At 39.5% G+C, this 16,228-nt stretch overlaps 1 long non-coding RNA gene across 7 annotated transcripts in view; it reads left to right on the plus strand.

Annotated features, from left to right (window-relative positions):
- Positions 1-16,228, plus strand: part of LOC106730316 — a 482,615-nt gene that overhangs the window by 246,789 nt on the left and 219,598 nt on the right. For all 7 annotated transcript variants that reach the window (XR_001366770.2, XR_004318051.1, XR_004318053.1 and 4 more), the window contains one exon: positions 2,747-2,971. This is a non-coding gene — a long non-coding RNA (uncharacterized LOC106730316). The remainder of the gene's footprint in view (positions 1-2,746; positions 2,972-16,228) is intronic.

Genomic DNA, 16,228 nt, shown 5'->3' on the forward strand with positions numbered 1-16,228 from the left:
TTGTTCACTTTATGGTTTGGATAAAGGCATTTAATTCTGCATTACATAACATATTAGTTGTGAGGGGGAAAACAACCCCATCGTGTTGATTTATAAACATTTTCACTCATTCTTATTTAATTATTTAGGCCGACTGACTTCACTGTGAATGTTCAGACCCAGTTTTTAAAACCCTTCATTATGCTACCCGGAAGCATTTGAACCCATGGGGCCAATAAATTCTACATGAGTACAATAAAAGAGTTCAACTCGATCCCAGCTAAATAAGCTTCTTTTTAAAATTGTTGAGTCTAACACACAGGTGAGTCTTTTCGAACGGAAAGAAAAGTACTCTGTCATACGAAATAAGTTAAGGTTCTGTCCTAAGGTAGCCAAGCCTGTGTCTACAGGGCATAAAGAGGGTCAGAAGGTTTCACATCTCTGGTCTCGGAATTCTGGTTCCATACCCTTTTCCTTCTAGCCAACACATCCTTAAGAACCCAACTCCAACCCAACCCTGAGCCAATGCTAAGGTCTCTTTTGAGCTGCCTGCCTCTGGCAGGACCCAGCATAGCTCTCCCATCCTTTATACAGAACTTTCCTTGATAGGGCCCCTCCTTCCAGACCCACTATTTATCTGTCATGTGCAAAACAACCTTTAAACTTCTGCATGGAGGGTATTTACGTTTACTGATTGCTTCTTCCAGAGATCAGTGTGTTCCAAGGTTAGCTGAACTACCTCGGAGAGACCCTGAATGGAAGACTCTGATCCTAGTGGAAGGGATGTGAGCAGGCCGCTCAGGCATACCTTCAGGGAGCTATTTGGAGAGAGCTTTCCTAGTGAATCTTCAAATCCCATCACAGAATGGAACTCTGAGTCTTTGTTTGTGTCATCTGGACCCAGATGTACCACTTGGGTCATTTCTTTCTCTGTATCCTTCATGTGTTCTGTTTTCTGTCTCAATTTGACGCTCATTATTGCCTTTGTTGATTATGCAGTAAAGTGCAGTTTCCTTCTGTGCATTGGATTACTTGTTTATTTGGGGGGGGGGGAAAGAAGCTTATTTTTTTGGTGGCCTGAAAGACTCCAGAGAAAATACTGGATTGGGTTTGGTCCATCGCTTAGATCTCCTTGCTGTAGACTAAAGAAGGGATGAGTTTAAGATTGTAGCTAAATGCAGATTTTTTTTTTCTTGTGTTAAAATTACTTTTATTCAGGATGAAAAATGCAACACGTAACCAGTTTAGATGATAGTCTATGATTAGTTCTGTAGCACATGTTGCAAAATAACTGCATGCTTACTTCCCCTTGTTGTCACCGCAAAAGCTTTCTTTTTATTTAGTATGACTTAGGTTACAATGTAAATACAGATAGGATACCTTCGTGCAGGGCTTCCGTCATAGATCTGATTCTCTAAAATGAAACTCTCAGAGCAGATTGGTACGGTTCTCTTAGATAAGACGTCTTTTTCTCTTCTGTTAAGATCTGGGAAGTAGAATGCTCTGATTTTGATTTACTATGTGCAGAAGTAGTGTGGCTGATGGAGAAGCTGTTTACTCTTTGAGTAATTAACTATCATCCGTTGCATATTCCACCCATTGACATCTCCATCTATGTCAAGGTGGAGAAATCACACTCTTATTTCTGTTTCCTGATCTCTTGGTTGAAACACAATTGACATCATCTGAAATGCGCCAAAGCTTATTCCAGTTGGAACTTACCTAGGGCATCACTTCTTAAATTAGCAGGATGCTTTTCAGAGTGCAGAAGAGGAGACCTTTTCCACTGGAGACCCGCATTCACAGAGGGAGCCCGGGAGTCCCGTGGGAAGAGGTCTGGTGCAGTAAGATGAATCCCAGGAAGCTGACTTGTGTGTGTTCCTCCTTCTCAGTTATTTACTTCCTATCAAACTCTGTGTTTTGTATCTCTGCACGTAAAGAAAGCCTGTAAAAAAAAAAAACCTCTTAATTCTGAGAAGATAGAAATGAATTTTTACAGAGGGAAAGAGGAAAACAGACATTTTCTTTAGAGAAGAAGGCATTTTACATCCCAGTAAGAAGTGATTCTTTTTTTTCTGGTGAAAAAGGAAAAAAAAAATGTAGGCCCACGATCCGAGCTGCCGTCACCCACCTCAGCCACAGAGAATGCCTCCCAGAGCTGGGAGTGAGGTCGCCACCCCACGGGGCATTCTCCGGGACTTCTGGCTGAAGGGAGAACTTGGCGGACGCTGAATATGGTCTCCTCCAAGTCCCCATAAATCAAACCAGGTTTGTCTAAGATTGTGGCATGGGAGAGGCCAAGCTCAAACAGACCTAATTGAGGGTGCATTTTACAAAACTGAATCACTGCAGCTTGAACATGTTCTTGAACATAAACGTTGAATTAGACAGAAGCTGTTTTGAATTGTTCCAATTAGCAACCTGCCAAGCTTGATTCCTGATGGGATAAGTGGGTCATCTAAGTCTCACTGAAGTTCTTATTTCTTTTTAAGAGTTGTTTGTGTGTATATGTTTGTCTATGTGTGTGCTTACCATTATTCTGTGTTTTAATCTCTTCCATGTTCATGGTAGCGGGTGTTGCCTCCATATTGCAAATGGTTCCCATCAGCAGATTCTCTGCTAATTAGAGAAGTCGTCTTCCAAGGGACAATTCAAAGATGTAAATTTCCACGTGAAGGAAAAGGCTATTCCAGAAGCCTTGGTCACAGACCTAAAAAGGAATAGATGTAAACTGCTGTTAAATGTTTTCCATTTTCCTATTTTGCAGGTATTCTGGCACCAAGAGGGTTCTCCTCCCCCGCTCTTGGGAAAGTTTCGCATTCTGGGCGCTTCCTCTCCTCACCCAACAAGGGTGTTTTGTGTCTTGATCCCAGTGGAAGAGCCTGGCACACAAACAGCCAGGCCCATTCATTCCTGGAGCAGTTTTACATATGCAAGACTGAAGCCAAGATTAACGTCTTCATCCCAGACGTGCTCATTCAGATCCTTTCGGGTAAGTTCAAGCCCTGAGCGCGTTAGGATGGGAAGCAGGATTTGAACACGTGTTTCCGATCAGTAAGTCTGCTCTTGCTCGCGTAGGTACCTCTTTGTTGCAATCCAGTGATCCAAATGGATATTTAATAGAATGATGTTTACTTCGTCCAACTGGAGTTCTTCCAACGGCCAGAGATGGCGTCACCCACCCGGGTGGTCATGTTGGCTCTCTGCTGGGGCAGGGCCACTGCCAAGCTTGACAGAATCCCCCACCCTGACTCCCAGACTCCCCAGCCAGCAGCTTCAGACTGGCTTCCTTTTGGAAAGGAAAGCCTAGAACTCTGCGTTTTCACTGGCCAGATATTTTGAATAAACCTTATGCCCTTGGTGCTGGCCATTTTTCACAGAGTTCTTTGAGACTTTGATTACAGGTGCTAAAGAAATGCCCCTTTCATTTGCCACAGAGATGAAGGTTATGCAAGTGAATATTATTTAAGGTGTACTGGTGGGGCCAGAAACGATGTGGGATATCAGAGGTGGGGGCTGAGGCTGAGTGAGGTGGGGGAAAGCCGTGGGATTCAGTCCAGGAGGCTAGAGGTGGCTTCGTGAAATGGGCAGGAGATGTGACAATACATCTGTCTTGTGACAATAGGGCTGTCTTCTGGGTACCCATGATAAGACCCTTTGGGTACCAGAGAACTCCTCAAGGCCTAGGTGGGTGGAAAAAGCCGATGCTGTTGGATGACCTTACCCAAGGCTGTTTCCAGAAGAGCTGGTAGCTCACCCCCCGCTTCTGCTGCTCAGAGCAGCGAAAGAGAAAAATCAGACCCAAAGAAAGCCTGAGCCATGTTCAATGTTTTTCTCTTTCCTACTTATTTTCCGTGTTTTAGTAATTTTTACTTTGCAATTTTCCTTTGTTCCAAGAACAATGCCACCTTTATCCTATTTAAATTATACCTTAGAGTTTAGATTCAAAAGCTCACAGGGCCATGATGTTATTCTCAGGATCCCATTCACCTGAAGGCATAAACAGTAGATTTTACAGGTTGACTTTCCATTATGTCTTTACCTATATCTGGGATCCAGTTTTAAATACATCTTCTTCTCCAGAAATTATCAGAAAATTTAATGTTTCCCTGCCTTGACGGGATAATTTACTAAACTTAATCTTAGTTGGAAAATCCTCAGCCGAACCTTCATGTGGTGAATGCTATATAGAAAATACACAGTTGATCCGTACAGAAGCATGCTGACCGATGCCATCTTTTGCTCTGTCTTCTTTTCTCTGCAGTAACACCCATGGTGAAAGGTAGGGACACACAATGATTTGCTTTTTCTTGGGTTATCTGCATAAGAGATGGGGAAGTGACTGCCATTTGGTATGTGAATGTAACCCTGCGGGCTAGATTCAGCTCTACTGAATCCTATCAAAAATACCAAAAAGGCAAGATGCAGTTACTAGCCGGAATTGGAATCTTTCGCTGGTTCCACCACCTGGGTACTCTGCGTGCTGTGCAGGGGGTCAGTATAGTCTCCCTGTAAAGCGTCAGATAGTAAGTGTGTTACGCTTTGTGAACCACGGTGTCCCTGTTTCACCCACTGAACTCTGCTGCTGTAGTAATGGCACATCCAGAGATAGAGAACATGTGAACAAATCGGCGTGCCTGTGTTCCAATAAAACTTTATTTACAAAAAAACTAGGTGGGGGCCATGTTTGGCCTGAGAGCCATTGTTACCCATCCCTTGCACAATATCATAGTTTTTCTTTAAAACAATACGCCTTTTCCCACTCGGATTTGTCCAGATTTTTCGCCTTTGCAGCATGCTATGCTGTGCTATACCCCCCGCCACTTGCTTTTGCCCATAAATTCTAACATATAAAACCACCTTCATAAACTTCTGCCGTCACCATGCTTCATGGCAAGGTTAGTCTTATGTCAGAAGTTTATTATCCTGCTCAAAACTGCCTGTTAAACAGATTGCATTGTGGTTTCTTTTGGGCAACGAGGCCTGCAGGCCACAGGCCTGCATGACTGTGGGAGAGAGTAGAGAACTGGGGAACTCATGACAGTGTGTGTTTATGGCAAAAACAGGGTGAGCCGGTAATACTCAGGAATGAGAACAGTAAGTAGCTATTGTTGCAGCAAAGATTCTGAAAGAAGAAGGGGACAGATGTTTCAGGCCTCTAGGAGTTGAGAAAGAGAAGAGGCCCATTCTTGTTCGCCGTTACCATGGTGAAAAGTGTGGCATATTATGCAGCTCCTTTTTATGCGAATAAACACAATTCTGTAAACCGACATGATTCAGGGAGGCCTTCTGCTTGACCATATTCTGCTGCTAAGTTTTGCATTTTGAGATTTAAGCTTTTACAACAAGGTAAACCTTGTCCTCCAGAAAAACATGGAGTGGCCGACAAGGCTCAGTATGAGATGTTTGTCTCTGTATCCCTGTTCCGTCCGCTCCAGTGGTAGGGGAATGTCCTCCTGGTTGATTGTGCTGTATCTAACTCACATCACGTGAGGAGACCTAATAATCAGATAGAGTTGAATCAAAAAGTCAAGGGGAGACAAAGCCCAGTCACCCTTTGTGTCCAAACGTGGTGTATCTTGATGTGTTCCCTTATTTTCCTTCAATTGATCTCTCCTAATTGGTATCAGATAATGTCATTTCTTTCAGTTTATTCATTTAGCTTTTAAATCCACTGCCAAGCACCTTATGTTCTCTGCGGTGCACGCATCCCCTTTCGTTGAATTTAGTTAAGCAGCACTAACTCTGGTGGTGAATGTTCTGTGAGTGCTTGTTAAGTGCTGAGTGGTGCTTTGAAGATGTCCGTGAGTGATCTCATTAGACTTCTGTATAAATGTGGGATGGGTATTATAATAAATTGCCCAAGGTCACTGATTTGAATCAAAGTGGTTCGACTTTGTGAAGCCAGAGCTGTAAACTTGATGTGGAAGTCGAGAGAACTCTGTGCCACAATTCACAGAGCTTGGAGTATCTGGGAGCAGTGAAGACCAGGTTGTATTGGGATCAGAGAGTTGACTTTTGAGGAGGCTGAAGTCACTGTTTGTATCCGTTACCTGTCACGGTGTAACAAACTACCACGCGCAGAACAGCTTAAGACATGCTTGTTATCTCTTGTTATCTTAAAACATGCAGTGTCTGTGGGTCAAGAGTCTGGGCGAGACTTGGCTGGGTCCTCACACAGCTTCATTCAAGGTGTCAGCTGGGCTGTGTCCCCATCGGGAGGCGTGACTAGGGGAGGGTCCACTTCTGAGCTCCCTCAGGTTGTTGGTGGAATCTGATTCCTCGTGGCTGTAGAAATGTGCAGAACTAAAAGGGAAAACAGGGATGGTGACTTCACAGATGTAATCTCAGAGAAAAAGGTACCACCCTTTCACTGAGCAAATGAAGGCAAGAAGTTGGAATTACTGCGTAAGCCACAGAATTTGTGGCAATTTGTTACTCGGCAAGAGAATTAAGATATATATTGCAACATGGCTAGATATCAAAGGCACAGTTTGGGTGAAAATACGAGCGTGTAATAGGATACGTATCAGCATGATTTACAGAAACATGGAACACACCCAGACCACTATACGTTTCATAAAGACAGATGAGCAGATGACTCATGTGACTCATATTACATAGCTGCCATTGGGACAGGGAAGGGAATTGAGGTCGGGAATAGGGATCAAAGGGAACACACCGTAAACAGTGGAGGGTTTTCGACCATTGGTGATAATGCCCAGGGAGCTGACCAGTTTGGCATATAATTTACCCATCCTCCTGTACCAGAGACTCAAAAGAAGGGACGGGGCTGTATTTTAAAGTATCAGTTAACACATTCCGCCCCCCCCCCGCCCCAAAAGTTCATTAAGATGAAAGTAAACAGACAAAAATTACTTCCCCTGTAGATAGACTTAAACTGTTAGAGTTATTTTGGTGACCAGAATCACAGTTACGTGGAATATTGCCAACCCTAGAAATTTATGTTTAAAAAAATACCAGCTGGTTCACCTTGAATTTACTGCTCAACCCAGCTAGACAGCCCAGCGCCTCTCACAGCTGGATAATTACTTTGCACATGAGTCACGGTACTCTTTCTTTTGTGCTGATGCTCTGATTTCTTTGTCATTAGTCTGGGCAGGAAAGGTCACAGAGAAGCAATTTTCCTTTAAAACTGAGAGTTATGAAAAATAATTACGTGTCAGCCGGTGATGAGAGGGTCTTCTCATCAGAAAGTCCAGACTTGGAAAGCAGGTTCTCTGTCGAGGCTTTATAATCCTGACGTGTTACAGTGGTCGCTGCTCAGTCTGTGTATGCATTTGTTATGTTCAGTGAGGCTCCTCTCCTCCCGCTGTATAGAGGAAACCGAATGAAGCAACAGCGGACTTTGTTAGGAGCCCGAGTTTGGTGATAACTTCAAGTAGACACTCAGGTTCCTCATTTTCAACTGTCAGTAACTTCCCTGTAGGTGAACAGAGCATCTTCTTGTGCCCGTGACCTCCGCACCGGAAGAGATTTGATGAAATGAGTGAAGAACTCCTGTCTGTGTTTTTCTTTCCTAACAGAAGCTCAGAAACAGTGAGTCTGTGTGAACTGTTCTAAATCCTTTTTATGTGGAGCTCTCAGGAAGCAATGTAGCCATGGCTCAGTGTTAATGATGTTTTGGAAACCCGGTTCTGTTTGAACTCCTGGGACTTCAAAAACGATGGCTTTACCACAGTGACTCATGTACCGAGTCTGGATGCAAAGTAAACAGGAGTTCCCCCGTTTACTGTTTGGAAACTGGGGGCCTGCAGAAGCCATGTTAAATCTTCCTAACAACTTGTTTATTGCATTGAGCATTTTGATCTGTGATCGAAGAGGAAGTGTGGGTAGAGAACGCTAGCTTTAGTCAACAAAAGTAACTTGATCCACTAAAGATATTTTCATTACCAGTGAGACACACTTTTCTGTTGGTATTTCAAGTCTGACATTAGTTCAAGGTTAAAGCAAAATGCTGATTCACTACCCCCCCCATTTTTTTTTCCTCTTGAGAAAATAGTATACACAAAACAAAAAGATGAAAAATGAAAGATTCTCTTTTGGGATAATGTAGTCTTAGTGGGATGAGTCATAAGTAAACAAATAACACCAAAATGATAAGGACTCCGTGCAGATATGTTTAAGGTGAAGAGAAAACATCTGGGGATACATTGTCACTGAGAAAGTCGCCTAAGAGATGGTCTTGAGCCAAGCCTTAAATAGAAAAAGGTGGCCAAGGAAATGTTCAGTTTTTTTTTTTTTTTTAAGTTATTTTTTTGGCGGGGGGGCGGTAGGGAGGTAATTAGGTATGTTTGTTTATTTACTTTATTTTAGGTACTAGGGTATGAACAGAAATGAGTTTTAAGATGGCAGGAGGATGTCTCCACTCCCCATGGGAATTTGTGTAGGACTAGGGACTTTGAGATAATTTGGTGTGTCTGTGGTGTGAAACATTTGGGCAGGTAGATGGCGAGCAGGAGGACTTCAGTCTGCCAGTGCAGGAAAGATAGGCCACACCGTGAAAATCCACAGGGACAGTGGCATCATGTTTATTGACACAGGCAAACTGTGAAGGATTGTGAGCCAGAGAGCGGCGTGGCCATATTTGCAGACTAGAATGGTTATTCTGTGAACAGTGTGGAGATAACCAGTGGAAGGGATGGAAGACCTTGCTAGCGTGGGAGAGCAGAAAAGACAGGACCACAAAGTGCTGGCTGTGCACATGGGGAGGACAGAGGGAAGAGCAGTCCCTGGGGACCCCTACGTCAGCACATGTGTAGAAGGTCTGGTTTATTAGGCCGTGCTGACTAATAGGATCGAATGTGGACATAAGTGCCCTCGTCCGCTGTCTCTCTTTCCATGGTGTCAGTTTCCTGCGGTCAACCAAGATCTGAAAATATTAATTGTAAGATTTCAGATGTAAAGAATTCATACATTTTAAATTGCACGCCGTTCTGAGGAGTGAGGAAATGTCTCAGCATCACCCCATTGTCCAGGGAATCCCACCTCTTGGTGACTTAGCAGCTGCCTCAGTCATCAGATGGACTGTCGTCGCAGTGTTTGCGTTAAGTGACCCTTATTTTACTTAATAACGACTCCAAAGCACAAGAGTAGTGATGCAGGCAATTCACCTGTGCCAGAGAGCAGCCCTAAAGTGCTTCCTTGAAGCAAAAAGGCAAAAGTTCTCAACTTAAAAAAAAAAAAAAAAAATTAGTATGAGGAGGTTGCTAAGGTCTACAGTAAGAAGTCACCTTCTGTCTGTGAAATTGTAAAGAAGGAAGAAGGAATATGTGTTAATTTTGGTCTTGTACCCTTAATTTTCCCTCTACCCTTCCAGGTTCTTGGCTGAGGCATGCTCCCCCCGCCCCCCCCCCCCCGTAATAAAAGACAAATTTCACTGGAGAAAAACAGAAGCTTAATAACGTGTATACCTCCCATATACATGGGAGATACCTAGGCAAGCTGAGTAACTCCCTGCATTGGCCCAAGCCACCGCCTTAAACACTATTTCCAACTAAAGACAGAAGAAGGTGTTGAGGGTGGGAAAAGTCAGTTATGGGAGGTGACCAGGAAAAGCACATGAAACAAGAGTGAGGTCCTTAGGCAGATTTAACTCCTTACCTTCTCCATTGGTAAGACTTTCTTGAAATTTAGAGTCCTGGTTCTGAGAGAGAGAGAGAGACACCCTTACAAACAGAGGTTTCCCTTGTAAATGTGAACATCTCTTATGAAAGGGTCACTTCAATTGAGTTTACAGAGCTGTTCCTGCATCTCCTGTTTCTTTAAAGTAGCCTTAAGATAATCCTTAAGCCAAATAGGCATATTTGGGGGTGTCACATTCTGCACCCTTCAACTCATTAGAGACTTCAGAAACCATTGCCTCAAACTCTTACTTGTAGAGAAAGATGATTCCAGAGAAATCAAGTAACTTGCCCTGGATACGCCGTGAACTACCATTAGCCGTGGGGCATTGCTGTTTTCAGGGTGTGCCACTTCTCTTTGGTAAACAGTGTAGAACACATATCCAGCATCAAAGAGCTTGATTAAATATTTTTAGTCAGTAACAGAAGAGTATCTGAAACATTAAATTCTTCTTTAGCTATTGAGATAAAATTCATTGCAGAAGTTATCTGTGGAAATGAAAGACTAAAAATATATGTGCGTTTACGTATGATTTTCTCTATAAAAAATATGGTCCTTAAGGTTCATTTCTACTCTGTTTTTCTTCTATCAGCCTCAGGGAAAAAAATACAGTGGGTTCAACAAAGCATAATGTTATGGTAAATGGATTTTATGTTTAGAGAATTTTAGTCTAAAAGAAGAATTTAAGCAGAACTGTTTGGTAAAAACACTACGACTCTGATAAAGCAAAAGCAGTTGATGAGCTATTGTGATAGAGAAACAATTTGAAGTTCTGTCAAAGTCAATGAAGTTTTGTACAGAATTTCTCACATAGCACATTTCAGTCTTGGAGGAGAAAGAATCTTCCCTTGAAAAATCAGTTATGCCCATCTAGTCATAGCCATAAGCAACCTAAAGGAAAAAAAAAACCTAAGAAATGCTTTTTCCCTGAATCATGAAGTTTATTCTTAAGAACTTGGAGATATTTCCTAAAAATGATTTCTTTCTGAACTCTCTGAATTATTACTGAGATCAAAAGCCAATTTGCCTACTTCTTTGTACATAAGAGAAGAGGTTCATCATTCTTTTCTTTTTTCTTTTCTTTTCTTTTCTTTTCTTTTCTTTTCTTTTCTTTTAACTGAAGTGCAGTTGATTTACAATATTGGGCTAGTTTCAAGTGTATGGCAAAGTGATTCAGTTATATATATATTTAGATTATTTTCCATTATAGATTATTATAAGATACTGAATATTGTTACCTGTGTTACACAGTAAATCCTTCTTGTTCATCTGTTTATACATAGTAGTTTGTATGTGTTAACCCCACACTCCCAATTCCCCTCCCCACTTTCCTGTTTGGTAACCATAAGTGTGTTTTCTCTATCTGTGAGTCCATTTGTTTTATATACAGATTCATTTGTAGTATTTTTTAAGTTCTACATACAAGTGATACTATATAATATTTGTCTTTCTCTGACTTACTTCACTTAGTGTGATAATCTCTAGGTCCGTCCATGTTGCAGCAAATGGCAATACTTCATTTGTTTTTATTGCTGAGTAATATTCCATTGTGTGTGTGTATAAATATATATACACATACATAATAAACACCACATCTTCTAAAACCAATCATCTGTTGATGGACATTTAGGCTGTTTCTGTGTCTTGGCTATCATGACAGTGCTGCTGTGAGCATTGGGGTGCGTATATCTTTTCGAATTAGAGTTTCCTTTTTTTTTCTAGTTACATGCCCAGGAGTGGGATTGCTGGATCATATGGTAGGCTCTATTTTTAGTTTTTTTAAGGAATCTCCATACTGTTTTCCATAATGACTGCACCAAACTACATTCCCACCAGCAGTGTAGGAGGGTTCCCTTTTCTCCACACCCTCTCCAGCATTTATTATTTGTAGACTTCTTAATGATGGTCATTCTAACCAGTGTGAGATGATACCTTATTGCAGTTCTGATTTGCACTTCTCCAATGATAAGCAATGTTGAGCGTCTTTTCACGTGCCTGTTGGCCATCTGTATGTCTTTGGAGAAACGTCTGTTTAGATCTTATGCCTGTTTTTTGATTGAGTTGTTTGGTTGTTTTGATATTGAATTGTATGAGCTGTTTTTATGGTTGGGAAATTAACCCCTTGTTGGCTGCATCATTTGGAAATATTTTCTCCAAGTCCAAAGGTGGTCTTTTCATTTTGTTTATGGCTTCTTTAGCTGAGAAAAAACGTTTAAGTTTCATTAGGTCCTATTTGTTTATTTTTGCTTTCAATTCTTTTGCCTTGGGAGACTGACCTAAAAAAAAACATTGCTACGATTTATATCAGAGAATGTTTTGCTTATGTTCTCTTCTAGAAGTTTTGTGGTGTCATGTCTTGTATTTAAGTTTTTAAGCCATTTTGCTTTTATTTTTGTGTGTTGTATGAGGGAGTGTTCTAACTTCATTGATTTACATGTGACTCTCGAGCTTTCCCAATACTACTTGCTGAAGAGATTGTCTTTTCTCCATTGTATATTCTTGCTTCCTTTGTTGAAGATTAATTGACCGTAGCTGTGTGGGTTTATTTCTGGGCTCTCTGTTCTGTTCCATTGATCCATATGTCTGTTTTTGTGCCAATACCACACTGTTTTGATTACTGTAGCTTTGTAGTATTGTCTGAATTTTGGGAGGGTTATGCCCTCAGCTTTCTTTTCTTCCTCAGGATTGCTTTGGCAATTCTGGGTCTTTTATGCTTTCATACAAATTTTAGGATTATGTATTCTAGTTCTGTGGAAAATGTCATTAGGATAATTTGAGAGGGGTAGCATTAAAACTGTAGTATGGACATTTTGACAATATTAACTCTTTCATGCCACAAACATGGGCTGTATTTCCATTTCTTTGCATCATCTTCAGTTTTCTTTATCAGTGTTTTATACTTTTCTGAGTATAGGTCTTTCACCTTCTTGGTTAGGTTAATTCCTAGGTATTTTATTTTTTGAATTGATTTTAAGCAGGATTTAAAAAAAAATTGACTTTATTCTTTTAGAGCAGTTTCAGTTTCACAACAGAATAGAGCAGAAAATACAGAGTTTGCACATAGCCCTCCCCACCCACACATACATACTCCCCTACGCTCAACATTGCTCATCGGTATAGCCTATTTGGTACAATCGATGAAACAACATGGGCATATTATTATCAACTAAAGTCCATAGTTTACATTAGGGTTCACGCTTGATGTTGTACATTCTATGGACTTTGACAAACACATAATGACATACCGCCACCACTATATTATCATACAGAATAATGTCATTGCCCGAAAAATCCCTTGTGCTCCATCTGTTCATTCCTCCCTCCCTCTCCCCAAGCTCCTGGAAACTACGATCTTTTTATTGCTTCTGTAGCTGTGCCTTCTCCAGAATGTCAGTTGGTTGGAATTGTACAGTTTGTAGCCTTTTCAGACTGGCTTCTTATCATTTAGCAGTATGTCTTTTTAAGTTTCTTCTATGTCTTTCATGGCTTGATAGATTTTTTTTTTTTACTGTGCATATGTTTTAAAATTTACATATATATACAGTTCATTGTTTCTGAGAACGTTTGGAGCTTTAGCTTTTTTTTAACTTACATAGTTATCAAAGGAATAAAGCCAACCGCAAAATAAAAATTAGCTAAAAAAGATACATACACCCTGCTAGTAACAGCAGCATTACTTATAATTGCCAGGATATGGAAGCATTAAACAGGATTTTTTTTTTAACTTTCTCTTTCTGATATTTCCTTTTTTTGTAAAGAAATACAACAGATTTCTGCTTGTTAATCTTGTATCCTGCCACCTTGCTGAAGTCATTTGTTAGTCCTAATAGTTTTTGTGTGGTGTCTTTGGAGTTCTCAGTAGAGTATTATGTTATCTGCAGATAGTGAAGTTTTACTTCCTTTCTTCCAATTTGGATCCCTGTTATTTCTTTTTCTTGTCTGATTGCTGTGACTGGAACTTCCAATACTTTGTTGAGTAGAAGTGGTTAGAATGGGCATCCTTGTCTTGTTCTTGAATTTAGCAGGTATGCTTTCAGCTTTTCACTGTTGAGTATTATATTGGCTATGGGCTTGTTAAAAATGGCTTTTATTATGTTGAGGTCTGTTCCCTCTATCCCCGCTTTGTTGAGAGATTTTATCATGAATGGATATTGAATTTTATCAAATGCTTTATCTATTTAAATGATCTTGCGGGTTTTGTCCTTTCTTTTGTTAACGGGGTATATCACGTTGGTTGATTTGCGTCTGTTGAACCATCCTTGTGACCCTGGAATGAATCCAACTTGATCATGGTATATGATCCTTTTTATGTATTGTTGAATTCAGTTTGCTAATATTTTGTTGAGGATTTTTGCATCTATATTCTTCAAACATGTTGGCCTGTAATTTTCTTTTTTTGTAGTGCCTTTGTCTGTTTTTGGTATTGGGGTGATGCTGGCTTCACAGAATAAGCTTGGAAGTGTTCCCTCTTATTCAGTCTTTTGGAAGACTTTGAGAAGGATTGTTACAGGTTCTTTGTATGTTTGGTAGAATTCCCCAGCAAAGCCATCCCATCTTTGACTTTTGTTTGCAGAGAGTTTTGTTTGTTTGTTTGTTTTTAAATTACAGATTCTATTTCACTTCTATTGATGGGTCTGTTCAAATTATCTATTTCTTCTTGATTCAGTTTTGGCAGTCTGTATATTTCTAAAAACCTGTCCATTCTTTTCCAGGTTGTCTAATTTCTTAGCATGTAACTGTTCATAGTAGTCTTGTATGATTTTGTTGAATTTCTGTGATGTTGATTGTTATTTCTCCTCTTTTGAGTCTTACGTTATTTATTTGGGTCCTCTCTCTTTTCCTCTTGGTGAGCCTGGCCACAGGTTTGTGGATATTGTTTACACTTTCAGAGAACCAGCTCTTGGTTCTGTTGATTTTTTTCTTTTGGTTTTTAATCTCTGTTTTATTTATTTTCTCTCTGATCTTTATTATTTCCTCCCTTCTGCTGATTTTAGGTTTTGTTCTTCTTTTTCTAAATCTCTTTGGTAGGTTAGTTTTTTTTACTTGAGATATTTCTAGTTTTTTGAGGAAGGCCTGTATTGCTTTGAACGTCCCTATTAGAACTGCTTTTGCTGCATCTCATTGCTTTTGTAAGGTGTTTTTATTGCCATTTGTCTCTATGTATTTTCTGATTTTGTCTTTGATTTCATTACTGGCCAATTGGTTTTTTAGTATCATGTTGTTTAGTCTTTATGTGATTTTTTTTTTTAACCTGATTTTCTTTCAGTAGTTGATTTCTAATTTCATACTGTTGTGGTCAGAAAAGGTGCTTGAAATAATTTTTATTCTCTTAAATTTGTTCAGGCTTGTTTTGTGTCCTAGTACGTCATCTATCCTAGATAATGTTCCATATATGCTTGACAAGAATGTATATTCTGGGGTATTTTTGGATGTGGAGTCCTATGGATATCAATTAAGTTAAACTTTTCTATTGTGTCATTTAGGGTCTCTGTTGCCTTACTGATTTTCCATCTGGAAGACCTGTCCGTTGATGTCAGTGGAGTGCTAAAGTCTCCTACTATTACTGTATTCCTATCATTTTCTCCATTTATATCTGTTAGTATTTGTATTTATATTTATGTGCTCCTGTATTGGGTGCATGTAAGTTAGGTTCAGTATTATTGAAGCTGCTTTTAAAAACAGATTGTCAACAATGAAAGAGAAATGCATTCACCTCGTTTTCAAATAGTTTTTAAAGTTTTCTTAGTCTTATTGAGTAATAGTCTCTAGCTCTTTTTGATTAATAGAAGGGCACAATACCAGGGTTTTGTCTGAAAATACCTTCAGAACATCCTTCCTTTTCATTACCATTATCAAAACTCTATTAAAAACATTGTGAAAAAGATTTTAAGACAAAAAATAAAGATAAAATATAGAAAAAGTGGCAAATATGTCTGTCACAGTAATCAGTGTAAATGAGTCCCTTTCACAGGAAAAAATATTTTTATGACTATGTGTGCTACAGGTATTAACTAGACTTAGTGTTGATCATTTTGCAATATATATAAATATTGAATCGTGGTGTTATGCTCCTGAAACTATTATAATATTGCATATCAATTTAAAAATAAATGTAAATGAGATAAATGTATCCACCTGTTGAAAGCAAAAGATTTTTCACACTTAAATACACACACACCTTAAATAATTATATCAAGTAGAAATAGTAACTACTGTCATATTCCATCACAATCAGTAAAATGAGAAATCAGCCACAAAAAATAGAAAGTGAAAAGGAACACCCTGAAATTTTTAAGTAAAATAAAACAAATTACAATCTATGTCTTAACTATTGAGTAAAAGAGAACATAAAAACTCAAAATGCAGAATTTATAGAAAAGAACAAATTTTTGTGTGTAGCTAAAACATGCTCATAAGAAACTGAATAACTTTCAGTAAGTGTATTAGTGAATAGAAAAGAGAAAGTATGTGAAGAACATTCAACTGAAATTGTTAGAATAAGCAGTTTAAAATAAAACTAATATATTCCTTCAATTTTGCTCTGAATCTTAAACTTAAAAAGAGATAAAGTCTGAATTAAATGAAAAAAAGTAAAACTAATTAA

This window comes from Camelus ferus, chromosome X (genome assembly GCF_009834535.1).
Source record: "Camelus ferus isolate YT-003-E chromosome X, BCGSAC_Cfer_1.0, whole genome shotgun sequence".
NCBI classification, from domain to species: Eukaryota; Metazoa; Chordata; class Mammalia; order Artiodactyla; family Camelidae; genus Camelus; species Camelus ferus.